This window comes from Cricetulus griseus (genome assembly GCF_003668045.3).
Source record: "Cricetulus griseus strain 17A/GY chromosome 1 unlocalized genomic scaffold, alternate assembly CriGri-PICRH-1.0 chr1_0, whole genome shotgun sequence".
Classification (NCBI taxonomy): Eukaryota; Metazoa; Chordata; class Mammalia; order Rodentia; family Cricetidae; genus Cricetulus; species Cricetulus griseus.
This window is the reverse complement of record NW_023276806.1, coordinates 229,654,681-229,671,987: the sequence shown is the minus strand read 5'-3', so window position 1 is coordinate 229,671,987 and position 17,307 is coordinate 229,654,681. Positions and strand designations below refer to the sequence as shown.

Sequence of the window (17,307 nt, the reverse complement as noted above, 5' to 3'; positions counted from 1 at the left end):
ATGAATGTTTGAGCTGAGCAGAAACATTTCCTGAAGCAATTTCTCAAATCTCTTTCCAAATGTCCATATTAATCATGGGATGATGGAGTTGGGGCTTCCATCAAGATCAAAATGTCCGTCTTTGGTTTACCCTGATTCATGGGTCCTAAAATCTCATCCCCTTCTCTGGTCTCCTAATGCTCTAATACGGTGTTAGCAACCGCTGTGTTGACACAAAACACCGTTCTTGTTCTTGGAGATAGCTTATTCTAGCCCAAATATAAGTGATCATGGCCCAGGACATGGGTTCAGGGTGATGAGAAATGACATATTCTGTGTGGAACAGGCCGTCGAACTTCAACAGGCACAGAACAAAAGAAAGGCATTTAAGGAACATATTGGTGGGGTCATCTGGTAGGTTGGTTACAGCTGAGTTGGAGAATCTTTGCTATGGGTGATCTTGGCTACCAGCCGCTGATGGCATGCTTAGCTGGAGTTGGTGGTTTGCTAAGTTTAAACATTCTGGAAGATTTACCTGCTAGCCACAAGATGTTAGGTCAGACACAGAAGCTGGTAGCTGATGGCTTTTAAGGACACTAAAGACAGGGTCTGCAACATTCCAGCTTCCAAGACTTCCCGTGTTCTGGTCAGTCAGTCAGGACACAGGGTCTTCTTCAGAGAATTCAGGCCACAGCTTTTTTTTTTTTTGGGGGGGGGTTATAGGTTCCCCAAAGAAGCAAAGTATTTTTTAAGGTTATTTTATTTTTTACTTTATGAGTGTTTTGTCTCCATGTGTGTCTGTGTATTATGTGTGTACCTGGTGCCCACAGAAGCCAAAAGAGGGCATCAGAGCCCCCAGGATGAAATTACAGACGGTTGTGAGCCACTGTATGGGTGCCAGGAATCACAAGAATGGAGCCATCTCTTGAAGCAAAGGCTTTGAAAGGTGGTTTCTCAGCTGGGCATGGTGTCGAAGGCCTGTATATGTAAGCACACGAAAAGCTGAGGTAGAAAGATTGAGTTGAAGTTCAGTCTAGGGTACACAGCAAGACACTGTCAAAAAAAAAAAAAAAAAAAAAAAAGGAAAAGCCAGGTTTGGTGTTACAAGAATTTAGTTCCAGCACTTGGGAGGCAAAGTCAGGCAAATCTCTATGAGTGAGTTCCTGGCCAGCCTGGTTTACAGAGTGAGTTCAAGGCCAGCCAGAGCTACCCTGTGAGACTCTGTCTCAAAAGAAAAAGAAAAACAAGCAAGCAAACCGAAAGGGCACACGAGTTCTCACCTGTGTGTTCCTTGCGATGGAAGTCTAGTACAGTGAGTGTGTGACTTTGGAAACTTGACGTTTCTCTTTGCTTCGATGGTCTGTGAAGACCTCCGTAGAGCTATTACAATTCAGGTAGGAACAGAACATCCTGGCCGGGTATGGTTGAGAGATCAGGCCTTTCAGTCCCTCATAGCAGCTCCCTCAGCGTCCTTAGTGCCGGGGTTACAGGTGCTCAACACTGTACTGCGGGACGTAATTCTAGATATGACTGTGATTGCTTGTGGCTACTGAGGTAAGGACTGTTGCCAACTACAGAAGCAGCCTCTCTCTCTCTCTCTCTCTCTCTCTCTCTCTCTGTGTGTGTGTGTGTGTGTGTGTGTGTGTGTATGTGCGCGCGCGCATGTGTGGTCAGAGGACAACTTGCAGGAGTCAGTTCTCTCCTTCCACACCAAGGGTACCTCAGATCAAACCCTCTGAACCACCTGGGCTGTTGGACCTCTTTTCTTGAAGGTTCCAAATGGATGGTGTGAATGAAGGACCGAGCCTAGCATGTGCCACGTAGTAAGAACTAGAAATGAATTACACTGAGACAGAGAAAGAGAGAGGGTGTTGGCAAGGGGGGGGGGGAGTGGGGGAGGAGCCTGTAGCCCAAGTTGACCTCTAGGTGACATTTTTTACTTCTTTTAAAAAAAAAAGATTTTTTGTTTGTTTTTTGTTTTTTTGAGACAGGGTTTCTCTGTGTAGCTTTGGAGGCTGTCCTGGAACTCACTCTGTAGACCAGGCTGGCCTCGAACTCACAGAGATCCGCCTGCCTCTGCCTCCCAAGTGCTGGGATTAAAGGCGTGTGCCACCACCACCTGGCCAATGTGTGTGTATTTTTATGTGAGTATTTTCCTGGCTTATATGTGTATGTATACTCTGGTGCCCCAGAGTCCAGAAGAGGGCATCAGATTCCTGGGCCTAGACTTACAGACAGTTGTGAGCTGCCCACATGAGTGCTGGGAACTGAACTCGGCTCTCTACTAGATCTGGCCAGTGTCCTTAACCACTGAGCCACCCCTCCAGCCCCCTAGGTCATAATATCTGTCATTCTGCTTATCTTACCCTCTTCTGGTCCCTGAACTAAGGAGCTTCCTCTTGGTATAGATTAGCTTGACCGACCAACTTCCTCTTCGTGTAACAACCAAGGGGAAACTGCCCAGAGCGGGTGCAAGCTTGGAAAGACCTTGCGGTCTTGGGCAGATAAGGTGTGACTATTACTTTTCACAAAAACAGCAAGTGAGTCTCAGAGAGAAAAGCCACTTAAGAATCTCCAGGGGGAGGTGAGAACTCAGAGGAGCATTTGTGTCCCGGACAAGGTTTATCTGTTCAAAATGGAGTTCCCAGATACAAATGCCTGCAATCCCGACTACTCAGGAAGCTGAGGCAGGAGGATGAGTTGAGGCCAGTCTGGGAAACAAGACAGAATTGCCAGTGGTGCTGTGCACCTTTAATCCCAGCAGGCAGATGGATATGAGCTCCAGGCCAGCATGGTCCACATAGGGAGACCTTACCCTGCCCCTGCCCCCCAGAGAGAGAGAGAGAGAGAGAAGGCAAGGGAGGCATTTATGCGATAATTTACAGTTACTACAGAGGGGACAGACTGGAGGTAATATTTGATAGTACTTAGCACCTTTTGTTTGGTTTGGGGTAGGTTTTTTGTTTGTTTTTTGAGATAGTCTCAGGCAATCCAGGTTGTTCTCAAATTCATTGTGCAGCTGAAGATGACCTTGAACTCCTGATTTTCCTGCCTCCACCTCCTGAGAACTGGGATTAACAATGCATGGCATGGAGCCCAGGTTACTCTGTGCTGGGAAATCAAACCCAGGTCTTTGGGCAAGCTAAGGAAATGTTCTACCAACTGAGCAACAACCCCGCCCTCTTTGCATTTTGAGACAGAGTCTGGCTTTGTAGTCCAGAGCTCTGCCAACTCTGATTCTAAGGCGCCGGGCAACACAGTCCCCGCCCACAGACCTCTGGGTCAGCTGTCAACTTCATCTAGAGGCAGGAGCAGACCGAGGCCTGGTGCCTTCTTTCGTACGTGCGGGTTCACAATCACCAACAAATCTGTTATGTCACTAGGGCCTTCAAGATGGTGACATAGGCATTTTATCACTTCTCTTTTTCACATGTAAGGTGTGCCACAGATGTAAGTGAAATTATGTCATCCACCACATGGCCCCTCCCTGCAGGCAGGACAGGATTCCTGTTGAGCTTTCCCGTTTTCAAAAACAAGTCATGTGTCTTCCGTTGTTGTTTTTCCCAGAAAGTGTCCCAGCTCCCAAACACCAGCGAATATGGTATCCTCAGTAATTACACACAATTTAACCCCACTCTCAGGCTGCCCTTGAACTCCTAAGCTCATGAGGTCAGCCTCCTTAGTGACTGGAAGTATAGGCAGACTCCACGGTTATGGGTCCTTATCAGTTGTGTTCTGAAGACAGGGTCTCATTTTGTAGCTGTGAGTGGCTTGGGACTCTCTATGTAGATCAGGCTGACTTTGAACTTGCGGAGACCTGCTTGCCTCTAACTCAGTGTGCTAGGATTAAAGATGTGCCCTACCACATCTAGCCTTTGCCAGATTTGTTTAAGTACATTCCCAGAAATAATATTTCTTTAGTAGGATATGTGTATATAGTTCTTCTAATTATTGCCAATCCCTCCTACCATGTGCATTACCTCTTTTGCATCCCACCAATGATGCCCTAGAGGTCTGGTCCCCACAGCTTTGCCAGCCACTCTTGCTTACAGGCTTTGAGTTTTTTCCAATCTGATTTGAAGGACACGATACTAAAGCTTTGTATTTTTGTTGTTGTTGTTGCTTTTTTTTTTTTTTTTTTTTTCTCAAGATAGGGTTTCTCTGTGGCTTTGGAGACTGTCCTGGAACTTGCTCTTGCAGACCAGGCTGGTCTCGAACTCACAGAGATCGGTCTGCCTCTACCTCCCGAGTGCTGGGACTAAAGGCGTGTGCCACCACCGCCCGGCAAGCTTTGTATTTCTTATTAGAAGCAAGACCCATCTCTTTTTACGGGAACATTTGTTTGTGTCTCTTTACTTTTTGGAGCTGTACATATGTCCGGTGTGTTAGCCCCCTGTCTGTGATGTCTGTTTCTCATCTCTCTAGGCATGAAAACCTGAGTTCCATGTCTGGGTCTCACACAGCAGAGGGAGAGAACCGATTCCTGCAGGTTCTCCTTTGACCGATACACCATCATGGTATGCGTGCCCCTCCTCCAATAAATAAATGAAAGTTTTTATGTAGTCAGATTTACCAGGGCTACAGCTATAGCTTAGTGGTAGATCAGTTGCCTACCGAACATGAGGACTTCGGTTGATTCCCCACAACAAAACAAGCAAACAAAACAAGCAACTCCATATTCCCCCTCAGACCTGACTTTTCAACCACGACTGTGAAAATCCCCACTCCAAGCCACAGAGGAATATACTCCTTATCTACAGTGTAAAGAACAGATTGTGTGGATCCCACCCTTTGGTTCACTACAATGAGCTAATTGAACTTTATCTTTCTCTATCAGAGTCCCAAGTTTGGCTTGTGGCTCTTCCCTTCCTCCCCTCAGCTTCAGTATTCCTGGACAAGATCTTCTCATCCTGGCTGGGCTGAAACTGGACTTGGGTCAAAATCAACAGAAGCCTGATTCCCTGACTTGGCTCCATGTGGCTGTCTGTTTTTCTTTCCTGGACTCTGTGCTTTCTGTTTAGTGTTTTTCCAGCCGTTCACAGGTGTTCTGACCTTCCGGGCTTGAGGATGAGGACACTGAAGACCCATGCAGGGCGGGACTCCACTGGAGGTGGGTCCTGAAGCCCAAGGGTCTCTTCCCTGCTTACAGGGTTGGGGGATTTCCAGGAAAAGAGGCTTAAAGTGTCTCTCTCCCTCTCTCCTACTCCCAGCTCTCAAGCTGGCCACAAACTTGGTATGTAGTTGAGGTGACCTTAACTCCTGAGTCTCCTGCCGCCACTCCTTGGGTGCTGGGATGGCAGGCATGAACCATCACACCCTTTTCATATGGTTCCAGGAATTGAAACCAGGGTCTTCTGTATGCTAGATGAGCATTCTACCAAATGAGCCATGCTCATCAAAACGAGGCATAGTTGCCTCTAACCTCAGCATTGGGGAGGTAGAGGCACAAGGACCAAGGTCCTTCTCAGCTACATGGTAAGTTTGAAGCCAGCCTGCAATGCGTGAGGCCTTGTCTCAGACCAACCAACCAACCAACAAACAAAACAACAACAAAACACCAAACAACTAACCAGCATTAGTAAGGCATCTATTCTTGTCTGTTGGCTGGCTAGGGTTGTTTCCAGAAAGGAATGGAAGTTTATATATAAAGCCACACAATTGGTAGGCAGGGCCATGTTGAAACTCCCACAGTAGCCTGTGTTCCTACCCAGTGTTCCATCTACTGACTAACCTCACTGACTCAGCAGTGACCACCCTGGGTTATAGAGACCCACAGCCAGGAAGCAGCTGTTAGTGGAAGCCTCTATTCCATTGCCAGCATGGTGCCTGGAACACGGTGGCATTCCACACATATCTGTTGGGTGACTGAAGGAAAGAGTGGGCAGGATTGTGGGTTAGAGATAAAGGTGGTAGCAAAAAGCTTTGGGTGAAGGGTGAGACCTGTGGATGAATCCATGGCCCCGAAGGTGCTCGGCATTTGCCAGATTTCATGGGGCTGAAGACTAGATAGTCTCGGCTACTGTTCTCCTGTAGCTTAGCTAAGACATTTTAGGTACAAGACTTAGACTCCTCAGGGTAGGAATAATTTCTATTATTAGCCAATTACTGACAACCTGGACATCTAGTGTGCATTTCTTGCTTGATAGTGGTCTTGTTGGTTGTATTTCTAATTTTGTGTATTTTTTTCCTTTTCTTTCTCCTGGACCATACTTGATACTTGTTCTTATTATATATAGTTTTGTATTAGGTTTAGGACCCTCTGATTTAGACAAGAAGGAATTGTTGTAGGGGCCCATTCAGCCAAGAGTCTTTGGGGAACCGGCCCATTAAGGTGTGGTCTCAGGTGCTATATGGGAACAGATAAGGGGGGCAGAACAGTGTGTTCTCTCTCCTGGGTGGTGGTCACAGATCTGATTGCAGCCTTCAGGGCCCCAGGGCAGAAGACCTGGGAGGCTGTCTACCATTGTTGTATGAGCATTCCCCAAATAAGTATTTTTATCCTTTTATTCAGGCTTTAGTGGGCTTCCCTACTCACCCCCACACTCAGCAGGTGGCCAGGAAGCACCTTGGCCATTGATTGTACAGAAACGGGGTTACATCTAAAGAAATGATTCACTGATAAATGACCCAGACTGTGCTCACGTTAGGCTCCTCAGGAGATGGGGTACTCTTCTAGGATCGATGCTGTGGTAACACATCCTTACAAAAAGAGACTTAGCATGCCAGGCGATGGTGGCGCACATCTTTAATCCCAGCACTCAGTACTTGGGAGGCTGAGGCAGGCAGATCTCTGTGAGTTCAAGGCCAGCCTGTTCTACAGAGTCAGTTCCAGGACACCCACAGCTACACAGAGAAACCCTGTCTTGATAAGCCAAAAAAATATTCATTTTATTCATTTGTGGGTCTTTTAAAAACTATTCTACCTGGCTGGTGGCACAAGTCTTTGATCCCAGAACTTGGGAGGCAGAGACAGGAGGATCTCTGAGTTAGAGGCCAGCCTGGTCTACAGAGTGAGTTCCAGGACAGCCAGGGCTACACAGAGAAATCCTGTCTAAAAATAGCCAAAGCAACAAGATTTATTTTTATTTTCTTTCTTGGTCTTTCAAAACAGGGTTTATTTATTTGTGTAGCCTGTAGGCAGCTTAGCAGGTTAGAGAGTGTCCTCTCCAAGTGACTCAGTTGGTCTAAACCTCTTAGCTCTGCTGGTTTCTGTTTCTTCAGGGCAGCGGGTCAGATCTCCAGAGTCATCTCTGCAGCTGGGCTTATTTATGTGTGTGTGGGGGGGTGACTATCAGCTTTTATTGCTTCCTTTGGCAGGGCGGGGCCTAATGAATCTGGTCAGTTTCAGGGACTTCCTGAAGCTCTCTTGAGTTGTTTATCTTCCTGTTTAAAGAGTCTCCCTGAAGTATACAATGTTTCAATCTCAGGGGACACTTAAACTATAGGCTTTCAGAGGTGCACCCCAGGTGGGTCACCAAAACCATCCAAGCCAGTGCCTTCCAAATTCCCAAGAAGAATAAGAAAACAGTGAGCAGAGAGATGTAGAGTTATGGAGGAAATGTGAGGAGACTCTCCAGAGTGGGAGGGGCTCTAGGGGGAGAACGCTAGTGTGCTGCCCTGCCTGAGGGGCTTGGAGGGAGCCTTGCATCAGGGAGTGGATGGAGACTGGCATCATCGATTTTTATGGTCACTTTTGAGCACATCGCAGGCCGAGCCAGTTCACACATGCTTCCTAGGCCCAACTGGAAAAGTCATCATGTCATCGTTCCACTCAGAGGAGAGTTCATGGAAGCCACCAAAGCGCTCACTACCCATCACGTCCTTCACTGGCTAAGGGACACCAGTGTCAGGACCTGAATTACTGGGCTATGGAAAGGCAAAGTGCTACCCCAAGGTTGAAAATCCCTGTGGGATTCCTTGTAGCATCTGGAGTCAATGTCTCCCTCCAGGTATTGGCACCCCCAGAATTCTTCCCTTTCACCTTCTTCTCCATATGCTTCTCCTCACTCCCTCCAAATATTTCCAGTCACAACCATCAACACTTTTCTTTCCATATTTTTCTCCTTTTTTTCCACACCAACATCTTTGTCCCCTCCCTCCCCCGCCCCTCCCCAGGACTCCACTATGTAGTCGAGGCTGGTCTTAAACTGAAAAGCAATCCTCCAGCCCCATGAGCCTCCTGAGTGTTGGGATCGTGGACCCATGGCCCCACCCAGCTTTTCTTTGGAGGTATTGGCTTCCTCCACACTCTCACCCAGGTCCGGTCCTCACTTTTCTTCTTTGCAAGAGCTTTTTTTTGTTGTTGCTTTTTTTTTGTTTTGTTTTGTTTTGTTTTCGAGACAGGGTTTCTCTGGGTAGCTTTGGAGGCTGTCCTGGCACTCACTCTGGAGACCAGGCTGTCCTCGAACTCGCAGAGATCCTCCTGGCTCTTCCTCCTGAGTGCTGGGATTAAAGGTGTGTACCACCACTGCCCAGCTTGAAAGATAAAGTTCATTTTCTACCCATTCCCCCATTTCTTTATCCAAAGGTGGGCAAGCAGGGTTGGCGAGGACCTTGTATGCAGAGATGCAACCCTGGATGGCTGGGAGCTCCAGGTGTGGTGAGAGACCCTGTGTCAAAGCATAGAGGAAGACACCTGACATGACCTCTGGCCTACACACACACACATACACACACACACACACACACACACACACACACACACACGTGGGCTCCTGCACACACACGTGTGCCTGCAATCAGGAACACACGCACACACACACACACACACACACACACACACACACACACACCACATAGACACATGCAAAGGAAAGGGGGAATGGATGCTGGATCTGCTGTCCCCCACCCCCAGGGCTCCCTTCCCTGCTCCAGGGTCACAGGGGGCTAACTCTCAAAGAGCCTAGACTTTGCTGTGTTTACTAACTTTTGGGAGGGTGGTCACATAAACTTCCTTGAACTCCATCCATCAGACTTTGGTTGCTTAACTCCACGTTTCCTGTTTATTTTCTGGGTTTCCAGGATGCAATTTGCATGTAATTCAGGAACTGTGAATAGTAAGGGTCCCTTGCACTTGCCAACTGGCCTAATTTTTAGGAATGACAATTGTTAGTGAAACATTCAGAGGCTTTGAATGGATGGGCTCCCTGCCGTGTGTGAGCCTGTGCCCCCACATCACAGAAGGGGCAGAGAGAGGGCCAGACTCTCCACACCCCTTCCTCTTCTTTCCCATGTGTTTTCATGTTTCTTTTCTTTTGTTTTGTTTTTGCTTTCATGTTTCAAAGGTGCCCCAACCAATAACAAAGGCCGCCAGGAGGATTGGATCAGTGCCATTCTGCCCATGAACTTCAGCAGAGTCTGGCAAACAGGGCTGAATGCCTGCCTGAACTCGGCTTCTTGGTCAGGTCATGGGCTGCCTGCCCACAGGAAGGAAGGAGCCCCCATTTCCAGCTCACATAAAAGCATGAAAGTGGCTCCTTGTTGTTAAGCTCTTGTCTGTCTGCCAGCTGCCGGTGCCAGCACGGACACTCGCTGTGTAACTGTCTCTGTCTGTCTGGAGCCTCACGTATGATAAGCCAAGTGTTCAACCTCTTAGCTAACACCCTGCCGCTCAGTAGGGTGTGGTGGTCCCCTCCTGTAATCCTTATACTCTGGAAGCAGAAACAGGAGGATTGTCACAGGTCATTGCATTATTTTTTTGGTTTTGGTTGTGGATTATTGAGGCATAGTCTTGTGTAGCCCAGACTGACCTCAAACTACTGTGTAGCTAGGACAGGCCATGAATGCCTGGTCCTCCTGCCTTCACCTCTCAATCGCTGTAATTACAAAGCAACTGATACAAAGGGACTCTGACTGAGGTAGGGCCACAAAGTGAGACGGCGGGGAGAAAAAATGCAGCAACACAGCCCGTTACGATAACCACAAAGATATATATATAAAACTTTTTTTGGTTTTTCGAAACAGGGTTTCTCTGTGGCTTTGGAGCCTGTCCTGGAACTAACTCTTGTAGACCAGGCTGGCCTTGAACTCACAGAGATCTGCCTGCCTCTGCCTCTCGAGTGCTGGGATTAAAGTTGTGTACCTGGCCTATGTATTAATTTATTAAAGGATGCTATGGGGAAAACAGACTCAGGAATATAGAACAAAATATAACCAGTTATAAAGTCCTTCCACTCTGCCCAAGGGAGCTGGGAACGGACCACATGCTGTTCACACCAGTGTCTTCACAACAGGAGAGAACACACATCCTCGGCCTAGTCTGTCTCCTTTTAAGAGATCATGTCCACAGGCAAGAAGTCACGCCCTAAGGCCGGTGCCCCAAAGCTATTGGTGGAGTGAATTCTCACAACAAAGACAGACACCCCAACACTCTCTTGCTCTCAGTAGGCATACCCTGACTTTTCCTGGAAGCTGTTGTCTCTTGGGGCGTTACTGAATATCCCCTTCTTACTTTTTTTTCCCAGTGTTTCAGATGACCCAGTTGTGTTGGCTGGTTTTGTCAACTTGGCACAAGCTATAGTCATTTTGGGAAGAGAGCCTTGATGAGAAAACACCTCCATGACTGGTAGGTTATTGCCTTGATGAGTGATTGATGTGGGCGGGGCCAGCTCCCTGGGGGTGAAATAAGTTGAGGACACAGCTTATTCCTTTGAGACAGAAGTTCTCTGCTGAGTATCTAGTTAGGGGCGCTGGGAACATTCCAGCCCAGCTCACACAGCCCATGTATGTGCTTCTGCAGGTGTGTACCCTCGGTCTCCCTCACTTTAACTTTCGGTGGGATGTGACATTTTCTGACGCTGGTGCCAACTTTTGTGGAGCCCTGTGCACCTGCATCGCAACTGGCAACCTGAGTCTTAGGACTGAATGAAACAAATGTGTCTTAAATTATGATCCAAATAGGGACTGGGAGCCTCACACTTAGTGGCAGAGTACTGGTCAACCAAGCATGAGGCCCTAGGTTCAATCTTTTGTGCAGAAAACCAAAGACACGGGGTGTTATTCTGAGGAAGTGGTTGAGTGGTTGAGAGCTTGTATTTGCTGCTACTGTAGGGGCCACAAGTTCAATCCTTAGCACCCACTTAGGTGGGGTAGCTTAAAACCACCTGTAACTCCAGCTCCAGGGGGATCCGGCACCTCTGGCCTCCACACACACATAATTAAAATAATAAAAATAAATCCTTAAAACAACCTAATGTAGGCTATGGTGGCACATGTCTATAATTTCAGCATTTGAGAACGGAGCAGAGGCTCGAAGTTCAAGATCACCTGGGCTATGTGGTATGTTTTAGGCTGGCCTGAGCTATGTAAAACCCTAATTCCAAAAACAAACGAAAAACAACCCAACAACAACAACCAACCAAAAATAATACCTGCAGGGCAGTTGGAAGAATGTGTGGAAGCCACATGGAAAGCCCTAGTCGGTTTCCAGTAGCAAATAAAACCAGGTGTGGTGGTGCCCAGCTGTAATCACGGCACCGTGGAGGAGGCAGAGGTGTTAGGATAAAGCTCGGGGGACCTTGGTGGATTCCATGGCAGGAGAGGGTGACCCAGGTGGAGGGACAAACACGCCAGGCAGACAGGGCTTAAGTGAGTTTTATTAGAAAGGGAAGGGAGGGGAAAGGGAAGAGGAAAGAGGGAGGGAGAGAGAGAAGAAAGGAGAGAGAGAGAGAGAGAGAGAGAGAGAACAGAAGAGAAGAAGGAGACAGGAAAAGCCTGTCTGCTCTAGGGAAAGCGAGCAGGAAGGAGACAGAGGGAAAAGACCTAGAAAGAGAGGAGCCGGAAAGAGGGCATAAGTGGGCAGAGGTTTTTCTTTTAAAGGGGTCCTTTGCACCTGGGCTGACCAGAGTACTGCCTGAGTGCATTCTGCCAGGTGACAGGGGCAGGCCAGTACAATGCCTGAATCCTTACAGGCAGAGCATGCATTTGAGAACAGCTTGGAGAACAGACTTATAAAAGGACAAAACCCCCAACACAAACAACTGGTTAAGAGCACTTACTGCTCTTGCACAGAGGACCTGGGTTTGGTTGCCAGCATTGAGGTTGTATTTTACAACCATCTGTGACTCCAGTTCTAAGAGATCTACTTCCCTCTTCTGGCCTCCAGGGACACCAGGCCCATACGTGGTGCATATATACATATGCAGGCAAAATGCTCATACATGTGAAAAATTAAAAAACAAAATTTAGGGCTAGTGAGATGACTCACCAGAGTGCTAACTGAACAAGCCGGATGACATCCGTTCGAACACCAGAACCCCACGTCTTAGTGTTCTACAGCTGGGAAGAGACCATGACCAAGACAACTCTTATAAAGGAAAACATTGAATTGGGGCTGGTTTACAGTTTCAGAGTTTTATCCATTATCAGCGTGGCAGGAAGCATGGTTTCGTGCAGGCAGGCATGATGCTTGAGAGCAGCAGAGAGACCTACATCTCTATTGGCAGGAAGCAAGAATGAGCCACTGGGCCTGGCTTGGGCTTCTGAAACCTCAAAGCCCACCCCTGGTGACACACTTCCTCTAATAAGGCTACATCTACCCCAACAAGACCACGAGTCCCAATCCTTTCAAATAATGCCACTCCCTGAGAGGGCTATGGGGGACATTGTCATTCAAACCACCAAGTAAAAGTGGAAGAAGAGAGACAACCCACAAAGTTGTCTCTGGCCTTTACACAATCTGTGTCTACTCCATCATGAAAACGCACATTGTCAGTCAGGCGGTGGTGGTGCATGCTTTTAGTCCCAGCACTCGGGAGGCAGAGGCAGGCAGATCTCTGTGAGTTCGAGATCAGCCTGGTCTACAAGAGCTAGTTCCAGGACACCCTCCAAAGCCACAGAGAAACCCTGTCTCAAAAACAAAACAAAAAAACTCCCACACATTGTCATCATTAAAAAAGAGTTACAAAAACAACAAAAAGCCCTACTATAAAATAAATAACACCATATAAGGAAAGTACTTAACAGGTAGTATAGTGGTGAAAAAAAGACAAAAGTTATCAGTTATTTAACATTGATTCTTAATTTTCAACAGCTTCATAGACGTACATATAATGTATTGTGATCATATTCACCCGTTACCTTCTCTTATCTCCTCCCACACACCCCTTCTTCCTGGCTTTCCTCCTCCTTTCATATCTTGTGTGTGTTGGTGATCAGAGCCGCTGTGTGCTCATGATTACAATGGCCATACCGTCTCCAGAATACTGATCTCACAGCATCCTTCCTGGTCCTCCATCCTCCATCCCCTCTCTCACACTGTGTCTCCTTTAGGGCAGACTGCAATGAAATATCCACCCCGCCCACACCTGTAGCACTGACCACGCCCATTTGGGCACGGTCACTGGTGAGGATGTGTTGAGGAGAGAGTTTAGGTCTGGGGTCTGGGCAGGTGGCTCTCTCTTGCAGCCTGATTGGATCCGTAGAGTGGCCATCTGCTTCTTTTATAAGTGACTTCTCCCCCAAATAAATTATATTTAACCTATATTTGAGCCTGGTCCTGTAAATCATTATCCGTACCTCCACAGCAGACCATCCAATAATCCCTTAATCTCAGCACTTGGCCTAGTTATGGGTCTCTGCTTTAACTGTTGCCCCCTGCTGAAAAAGATTCCTCTGGTTAAGGCAGAGTGCAGCAAGCTTTTTTGTTGGCTGCCAGTTCACAAATAACGACCCAGAAATTTATTAATTATGAATGCTCGGCCCTAGCTTAGGTGTGTCCCTCTTGCTCTTACAACTGAAATCAACAGCTTTATATTGATCTACCTTTTGTCTCTTTATATTGATCTCTACCTTTTGGCTTTTACCTGTCTGTTTGCCCGGCTCCCTCCATGCCTCATTGGCATCCCACGAATGCCTAGATTCATCTTCTACTTCCTCTCTCTCTTCCCAGAAGCCCCACCTATACCTCCTGCCTAGCTATTCACCGTTCAGTTCTTTATAAATCAGTCACAGCCTTTCAGCTCTTTATTAATCCAATCACAGCAATATATCTTCACACAGTGTACAACTATCCCACAACAGATAAGAGCTGAACTAGTCTATTAGAATGAACATAAATATTTAGAAGGCAGTTTTACTACCTAGCCATTTAGCAAAACATCTATGATGGCTTTTCCCCTGTTGCCTGTGACCTCCCCAACCACAGGATTTTACCCAGGTTTACAGCACTAGGTGTTTATTTCCTCTTGTGGAATCCAAGAAGAGAGTGGCTGGTTACACCCCAGTAGGTCTGTACTGTGGCACTCGGAGTCCACATCTGGGAAAGAGCATTGGTGAGCTTTCCTCCTTAATAAGACGCATGCATAGCCCCTTCTGGCGCTGTGAATGCCAGCCAGCAGAAGGATGCTTCCAGTCCAGTTCCAGCATCGTTTCTCTGTGTCTAGTGGAGCGTGAGATGTCTTCAGCAATAGAGTCTTACTGTTTGGTTCTGATGGGCAAGCAAGAGCAGTGTCCACAGCCTGAACTGTCTTGGGGGCCTTTGAGGGTTCCCTGGTTAGCAACCCATAGAAAAGTATCCCACACCTAAAAGTGGGAATTTTGGCTTTAAAACCTGTATCTGTGGGAGCATCAGGCACCTTTGTTGGGTATCTCTCTTTAAGCTTTTTATTGATTTACTTGTTTTTTTCCAGTTAGCTTATAAAGGAGTAGGTTAGTATTCGGCTTCTTCAGATACCTTTCCCCCAACATACACCTTTCTCCTACACCCTGATCCCATTCCAGGTTAAAACTTTCCACCCTGGACCCCATCTACAAGCCACCGGAGTTATCTAATGCGTCTCACAGCAGAGCTCACGGTCTGACACATCAGATTAAGCCACAGTCATTGTGTTGTCTCAGGGAACAGTTATTAGAGCCCTGGTGCCCACACAAGGGTCATTGTATTGTGTGGTTTGCAGATGTGTGGTCGTGGAAAGAACTCGGGCTCGGTGTTATGGAACGGTGGAATCCCTGCTGCATTGTCTCATGACCTGAGGCGGTGAAACAGCCCACTCTTTCCCTATCATTCATCTGCTGACACCCACAGGAACAGAACAAGCCAGTGCGCGTGGCTGCTCCCCCAAGGGCGGCTTGCTGGGTTTCACCGCCTCCTCAGCGACGACTGTTGTTTCTCAGCAGCCTCCTCGGTCTTCTCAGGCCTCTGGTACCTGAGCTGGTCCAGAGGCAGAAGTCACCCTGAAGCGTGACTCCTGAGAGTGGAGTGGCTATCTGGTACCCACCAAGCACAAAGAGGTGTGACGTCCTCAAGTAGGGAACTTCTTGTTGTTGTGGTGACTTCTCAGGGACCGTGGTGACTTCTCAGGGGCTCTACCAGCTCCAGATTGCCGTTTCCATCTTCCTTTTTTTGGGGGGGCGGGGGTTGGGTGTTCGAGACAGGGTTTCTCTGTGGCTTTTGGAGGCGGTCCTGGAACTGGCTCTTGTAGACCAGGCTGGTCTCGAACTCACAGAGATCCTCCTGCCTCTGCCTCCCCAGTTCTGGGATTAAAGGTGTGCGCCACCAAACCTAAAATTTTAATTATTTCTATTTTTTGAAATGGGGTCTCTTGTAGCCATGGCTTGCCTCAAAACTGATATGTAGCCCAGGATTACCTTGAACACATTATCTTGTTCCCACATCTCAAGTGCTGGGATTGTAGGTGTCTTCCACCATGCCTTGTTTAAAATAAGTGCTGGTGATTGAACCCAGGATGTTCTGCATGCTAGGCAAACACTCAACCTGTTAATCCACACCCCCAGCTCCTCTTCCCTGCTTATCAATAAGCAAGAGACTGAAACTACTTTTGTGAGCTTAGTTCTGGGATTCTAGGAAATCCCCAAGGGGTTTGCAGTGGTGAGTTGCTTGTCAGCATTTCTCTACAACTTTCATAGGTTGTCTCTTTATCTGTAGACTTTCTGTTGAGTATGAGTAGAGTGTTGCTCCCTTTAGCCTTAGGGGATCCAGGTTAGGACAGACTTGCTTTTCTTCTTCTTCTTCTTCTTCTTCTTCTTCTTCTTCTTCTTCTTCTTCTTCTTCTTCGAGATTTTATTTATTTATTATGTATACAACATTCTGCTTCCATGTATATCTGCACACCAGACAAGGGCACCAGATATCATAACAGATGGTTGTTGGGACTTGAACTCAGGTCCTTGGGAAGAGTAGCTGATGCTCTCCATCTCTGAGCCATCTTTCCAGCCCCCTGTTTTTTTTTGTTGTTGTTGTTGTTTGTTTTTTGGATACAGAGTCTAATGAAATGCAAGCTTTCCCTAGATTCACTGTATAGCTGAGACTGGCTGGATTCCTGAGACTCCTGCCTCCACCTCCATGGAACTGGGCCTATAAACAAGAGTCTTGATTCTGCCCAGTGATTTCCAACAAACAGTACCTCAAGGAATATAGTCTTAAACTTTACTTTGCTCTTCCAAATTCAAGATGAATGTCATACATAGCCCTTGATGGGTTTCATCAGGAGGTGAGCGTCTCTGCCATGTGATGTAGTCTGCATCTGAGAGCTCAGAGGAGAGACAGGAGGACATCTGCAGTGTGACCTGGGTCATTACTGTACACAATCAAGACTCACATTTCACCACTGCTGCTATTTCAAAGTTCTTATCGGATAATGGGGAACAAAGAGGGAAGAAAGAGAGATTCATTGCAAGGATATTTAGGGAACTCACAAATGCTTTTGTATGTTATTTTTCTTTTCTGTTAATTAAAAATATCAGAATCAGGTATGGTAGGTGGAGACAGGAACTCAGAGCTAGCCTTAGCTACATAGCAAGTCCTAGGTCAGGCTAGACTACATGAGAGTGTCTGAAAAAATACTCAGCCTGTCGTTTGGCTCTTGCCACGGACCATGGAGTCTGTGTATCAGCCTGCCTGCAGCTTTGGTTAAACGACTATTTGATAAGTTATCCCTGTCTAATTGTCTTCTTTTTTCTTTGTTGAGGAGGTGTCCTGCTAAAGATGACCCTGAACTCCCGATTGAGCTTTCTCCCAATCACAGCGTCACTACCACCTTGTTGGTCTGTGATAGAGAGGTATCACACACAAGACCAGCCCATCTGCATCCCCAGCCCCTGCCATCCGTCACCAGGGCTGGGTGGCCAGCCAACACCTGCCACTAGATGGCAGTGTATGTGTAGGTGGGGAAAAGCCAACGCCATCATAGGTGAGATTTAAATTTATTTTATTTATTTATTTATTTTGGTTTTTCAAGACAGGGTTTCTCTGTGGCTTTGGAGGCTGTTCTGGAACTCGCTCTTGTAGACCAGGCTGGTCTCAAACTCACAGAGATCCGCCTGCCTCTGCTTCCAGAGTGCTGGAACTAAAGGCGTGCACCATCATCGCCC

General features: G+C 47.3%; 1 long non-coding RNA gene across 16 annotated transcripts in view; it reads left to right on the top strand.

Annotated features, from left to right (window-relative positions):
• Window positions 1-17,307, top strand: part of LOC103160242 — a 70,814-nt gene that overhangs the window by 34,414 nt on the left and 19,093 nt on the right. For 14 of the 16 annotated variants that reach the window (XR_004771761.1, XR_004771758.1, XR_004771759.1 and 11 more), the window contains 4 exons: window positions 4,405-4,496; window positions 4,817-5,089; window positions 10,443-10,543; window positions 16,905-17,126. This is a non-coding gene — a long non-coding RNA (uncharacterized LOC103160242). The remainder of the gene's footprint in view (window positions 1-4,404; window positions 4,497-4,816; window positions 5,090-10,442; window positions 10,544-16,904; window positions 17,127-17,307) is intronic. The other 2 variants (XR_003479762.2, XR_003479766.2) reach the window with 2 other exon arrangements.